This window comes from Malurus melanocephalus, unplaced genomic scaffold (assembly GCF_030028575.1).
Source record: "Malurus melanocephalus ecotype Western Australia unplaced genomic scaffold, MMel_1.1 scaffold_325, whole genome shotgun sequence".
In the NCBI taxonomy this organism is placed as follows: Eukaryota; Metazoa; Chordata; class Aves; order Passeriformes; family Maluridae; genus Malurus; species Malurus melanocephalus.
This window is the reverse complement of record NW_026623557.1, coordinates 778,889-784,440: the sequence shown is the minus strand read 5'-3', so window position 1 is coordinate 784,440 and position 5,552 is coordinate 778,889. Positions and strand designations below refer to the sequence as shown.

General features: G+C 50.9%; 1 protein-coding gene across 2 annotated transcripts in view; it reads right to left on the bottom strand.

Moving 5' to 3' along the window:
* Positions 1 to 5,420, bottom strand: part of CUX2 (cut like homeobox 2) — a 61,215-nt gene extending 55,795 nt beyond the window's left edge. For both annotated transcript variants that reach the window (XM_057377763.1, XM_057377764.1), the window contains exon 1: positions 5,287 to 5,420. The gene's annotated coding sequence lies outside the window, so the exon portion shown is untranslated. The remainder of the gene's footprint in view (positions 1 to 5,286) is intronic.
* Between the last annotated feature and the right edge of the window lie 132 nt (positions 5,421 to 5,552).

Genomic DNA, 5,552 nt, shown 5'->3' with positions numbered 1-5,552 from the left:
CTGTGTTGCAGGAGGAGAGGCTGGCACGGGCACACGCCGGGAGTTAAATATTAAATCGGCGCCGCGTTCGCTGGAAACGCTCTGGGGCAGCTTTGGAGAAATCGCTTAGTGCTGCACCAAAGTGGTCAAAAAAAACAAATTAAACAGCAAAGCCATGTTAAAGAATAAAAGGCACCAAATGCGTTTTGGCATTCAGGGAAGATCAGCTTGAAAAAGACACCAATGTGGGAATATTGAATATTTCAAAGCAGGTGCGGGGCAGGCACAGCCAAAATAATTTATAATAAATACAGAGGTGAGGTTGGAGGAGCCTCATCAGCACACACTGCCCTTCTGATAGGGCTCCTGCCTGAAAAACTGGCACCCACAGCTTCCATTTCCCCAAATCCTCGCCCACCACCTCAGCCAAGTCAGGAGAGGGGGAATCACAGCATGGGAGGGATCTCCAGCAAGCCAGACCCAGCACAAGGCAAAATCCCACTTTTCACTTCTTAGAAAGCCAGACCAAAAGCTGCAGCAAAAAGTGCACCACCAAAAAAAAAAAAATAGTCATTAAAGAAAACTCTGTCACAGACCCTGTTGCAATGCACAGGAAAAAAGTGTTACGAAAGGGGAAAACTTTTTAATAAAGTCTGCAAGTATATATTCCTCCTTTATCAACCTCAAGATTTATTGACCCAAGGAGCCATATTGACTGAATAAATCTTGATAATGACCCCAGCAGAAGTCAATACCTGCTTATTATCTCCCAAGTTGGGGAATTACATCTTTCGGTAATAGGAGCAGGATGGTACAAAACGTTCTGAGAAACTTCACCCAGGGTTTTTTTTGGGGGGGGAATGGATGTCTCTGACGTGCCTTTCCCAATCCCAGAAGGAATGTGCAGGGCTGTGAGCCTCAGTGTGGGGGAGCACACCCCAAAAATCACTTCCAAATCCTAAATAAATCCCATTTCCAGGCGCGCTGAGGAGCAGGATTTGATTGTTTGCAATCATCTGCAAACAACGGCCCCATAATTTCAATTTGCCGTGTTTTGCTGGCAGGTCCTAGGACAATCCCCTGGAATTTGGGAATTTGGGAATTTGGGATGTGGGGATTCCTGCAGCCCGGGGATGCGTCCCTGGAGGGGAGGGAGGAGGGGAGAAGCACCACTGCCATCCCTTAGGACACACAGCCACCTCTGGGAACCCAAATATGCAGATTTTTCTGCATCCAGAAAACGAAATTTCTCCCTCCTTTATCCAGGAGAGGAAAACAGGGGAGCAGAGKCGCCCCTGGAGACCCCAAATCCACAGGAAAGCAAAACCTCCTGCATTTAAAGATGCATTTTTTTTGCCAAGAGCCAACTTCCCGCTCAGCAGAGAAAACAGGAGCTCCGGGAGCAGCACACACAACAATTTGCCCGCATTTTTATTCCAGGTCTCTGCAGACAAAAAGAAAAATTAACTGGAGGGAGCAGCTCCCGTGCCAACGCGTGGAGGGAGGCACACAGAGAGTTCTGCAGGCTCTGCTGAGGTTTTCCAGTTTGGAAGAGCCTCCTGAAGGACTGCTGGGCYGGGAGTGCTCTGCCTCCTGATCTGGTCATAAATAATAATTCGGATCACTCAAGGTTTTAGCATTCCGCTCCACCCGCGGAGCAGGAGCTGTGTCAAACCCGCGCCGAGGGGAGCTGGCACCCCTAAAAAGCAGCTCCCTGATCCCAATCCTACAGGGCACAGATTCAAGAGGCACCCCAAGACCCCCACCCCACACTGCTGACCCCATTTCAGCAGGCACAGCAACCCCAAGCGCTCCACCCGCTGTCCCCACTCCCATCTCCAGGCTGGAACAGCCTCACCCCACAAAATCCAAATTCTATTTCCATCCCTGTCCCCTCTGTGCCTCTTGGTCACCAATCCCTTTTTTCCCACCCATCCCCTGCTTCCAAGGCCACCGAGACAACCCACTAAACTGGATCAGGAGGCCAGCGTGTACATCTCTAATGGGCTGCAGCACGCACACAATTAATTAATGGATTTATTAATTAGGGAAGAAGTCACTCTCCAGGCTGGAATTGGGGTCACCAGTTTCTAAAGTGAGAACTGTGGTGCTAAAGATAAACTCTCATTTTCTGCAGCTCTTCTTGTCTGGCAGCATCTCAATTATTCAGCCAGAAAAAAAAAATAAAAAGACCCTAAAAAAAAAAATCAGATTCACTTCAGGAACTTCACAGTCTGACTTTCCGGTAATGCTTGACAGTGACCCCAGAGAAGGTGGGACCAGAAATTGGAAACAGTAGGAATATCGGGTGTTAATGAAGGGTTTGGAGAGGGAGGATGGGTTGGCTGTCCCAAAGAAGGAGCTGCAGTGGAGGCACAGAGCAAGGGGACACCACAGGGTGGCCAATGACAGTGACATTCCGAGACACCAGAACCCTCCAGATGCCAAGGGTTGAGCTGCAGTCAGTGCCCAGTTCAGCTGGGCCTCTTTGGGGACACGTGGGGACACTTCCAGCTGCCACAGCCCTCCATCCCTACGCAAACATCTCCTGGGTGAAGGACAGAAACATCACCAGCATCCCAACCCTGTAGGAGACAGCAGAGGATCCACCTGAAGAATTCCAGTCCCTGGGAAGCTCCCAGGAGGAGCCCAGAACCATCAGCCACGAGCCAAGCCAAGCATGAGACAGACATCTGCCGAGACCCCGGCTCCGCCAGCGCCGCCGCGCCCAAATTCCCGTTAATTGTGGAGAGCAGATGATTCCACAGCCCCTGCTCCCCACGCCCCGCTGCACCCGGAGCAGCTGGAGCCGCTGGAAAGCACAGAGCGCATTCCCAACCTCACCGGGCTGCTCAGCCAGCCCCAAGCACTTCCATAAAACAAGAGATTTCAGCTTGGAAGGATAAAACTCTTCCAAGATAGGGGTGCCCAGAGCCTCCCTGGGGCACAGTGACAGCAGCCACCATCGTCCCCTCCAGCAGGGATGGGGGATGGATAATGTTGGAGATGCTCCAAGAATCTGGAAGGTCCCACCAGTGTCTCCATCACAYCCTGAAAACRCAGAGCACYCGGGGTGAAACTCCCCCATTTCCCARCCCCAAAAACTTCCATAAAACAAGAGATTTCAGCTTGGAAGGATAAAACTCTTCCAAGATAGGGGTGCCAAGAGCCTCCCTTTCCCTTGAGTGCAGTGACTGCAGCCACCATGCCCCCTCCAGCAGGGATGGGGATGGATAATGTTGGAGATTCTCCAAGAGTCTGGAAGGTCCCACCAAGTGTCTCCATCACATCCTGAAAACGCAGAGCACCCGGGGTGAAACTCCCCCATTTCCCAACCCCAAAAGCACCTGGGCCTCCCCTCCAGGGTTCTCCTGCTGCTCCACAAGAATGCAGTCAAGTTTATTAGTCCAAGCTCCAGRAATCAAGCTCCAGCCAAGAGGACTGATAGCTTATTTACTGCTGTCGTCTATATAAAGCAGAATTTTGACACATTGTTAAATGATGCACATTTAGATAAGTCAAGCTGTCATATCATTTAATGGATGTCTAAACTCCCTCTGTAGCTGATATGTAAAATTTATGCACTTCAGAATATCATGAGGTTATAATATTTTAATCACATCCACAGTTGTGTATTTTTTTCCCCCTCCCTTCTCCCCTAAACTTTAAACAGCAAAAAAAAAAAAAAAAAAAAAAAAAAAACATTTCATCAACTAGACCACGCTCTGGAGCTCCYGKTTCTCCACCATCCGGCAGAGCYCGCCGAAGTTTCTGCCCAACTCCGGCACTCGGAGAGCGTTTGCATTCCGGGAAATAACCCGAGAACGTTTCACTTGACGAGAACCAAAGGCTTGGAGCCGTGTAGCCAGAGCTCATCTGCATAATGAGATGTGAAGACATTTATAAAAGATGGCTCTAATCGCTCTCGCTCGCCGTTGTATTTATTACCCCAAATCAGCAGCTCGCAAGTCTTGCCCGTTTTTTGGYGTTTTTTAACGCAGAACGGGCTGGATGAGAGCAGCATCCGGCGCGCGTAAATCCATGCGGTGCCAACAGGAACGCGATAAACCCCGAGCAAATTAAACCCCAAAAAAAAATCCCCACGAAGGTATGAATCCCGCTCTGACTATCACACACCAGAAAGCTGTAAAAAAATACTGCATTAGTAATGTACACAATAAACCAATCTCATAACCCGGTGAAATACGCCTGGTATTATCTTTGATAGAATTTTATCTCTTCTCATTTCCGCGACTCTCCGCCGTAAAAGGGCTCAGCGCCGTTTCGATCCGAGCGCTGCCGAGCAGCACATTATCCCTGTGTTTTCCATATGCCCACCATTCATCAGGGCGGCTCAAACTCTGCCATTCCCGGCCAGCCCCAGGCCACCAGAGCTGCTCAGACACATCCATTGAAAAGGAAGGGGAAAAAAAGAAAAAAAAAGGAAAAAGAAAAAAAGGAAAAAGCTCTTAGAAGAATAATAAATGGACTGCTTGCCTTCCTTTTTTTTTTTTTTTTTTTTTTTTTTTTTTTCCTCCCTTTTTTTTTTTTTTTTTTTTTTAATGGAGGGCATTAGGCCAAGCTGGCACAAGGTCACCTTTCCCAACGCGATCCCGGCGAGGCGGCGGAACTGCTGCCTGGACAGAAGTCAATCCCCAGCGCTCCCTCTCCAGCTCCGCGCCCAACCACAGGCACCGGCCGGGCGGAACGGCCACCTCCCAGCCCACCGCTCCCTCCGGCCAAGTTCGCCCCCGACAGACCCACGGCAAAGTAGCTGCCAATATTTAGCTTTAAATAAAGGTTCCGCGCGCACCCAGGAAAAGTCATTAGGGCGATTTAGCGAGGAACGCTTTTGTATCCGAAGCGCTTAGAGCCGTAATCCCTTCCCGGCCACAATGCCAGAACTGAGCAGTCATGGCAAACCCACCGGCCGCGGTACCTGCGGTACTTTTCGGGTCGCGTAGCGCAGATGCAGCACGTAATCTGCTTAAAAGCCAAAATGTATTAAATGCTGGAACTGTTGATCCAGTACCGGAGCCCCACAAATCGCATTTCAATTTGTTTACTCCCCTCCCGAAGCATGCTGCATTTTAAACTCCGGAATATCCTACAGGGGATAAACCCATTTAATATCCACGGAAATGCGCGTTTCGGTCGTTGTAGCGGCTCCAGGTTGGGTTTCATCCCATTATGTTGGGAGAGCCATTGTGTTAATTATCCGCCTCCTCTTTAAGGTGCGCATTTAAGGTCACAAACTGTCAGCAGCCCCTGGCAACCTTCCCCCGCACACGGTAACAAAGGACTTACCGGGAATTTCACAGAGCGAGGGTACCACGGTGGGATACGGCAGCCGCGACCTGCCCGGAGCCACAAAGGAGCTGCCGCCCCCTCGCCGCATCCATCCCCGGTCCGAGCAGCAGCGCCTGGTACCGACCGCCCTCCCGGCGCTCAGGGCTGGCCGAGCCCCCGCACCGGCCCCGCGCACCGGCCCTGGATAACAATAGCAGGGCGGCGGGGCTCCGGGCAGCCCCGCTCCGCCATCCCCGCATCCATCACCGCAACCGCGCCGCTCC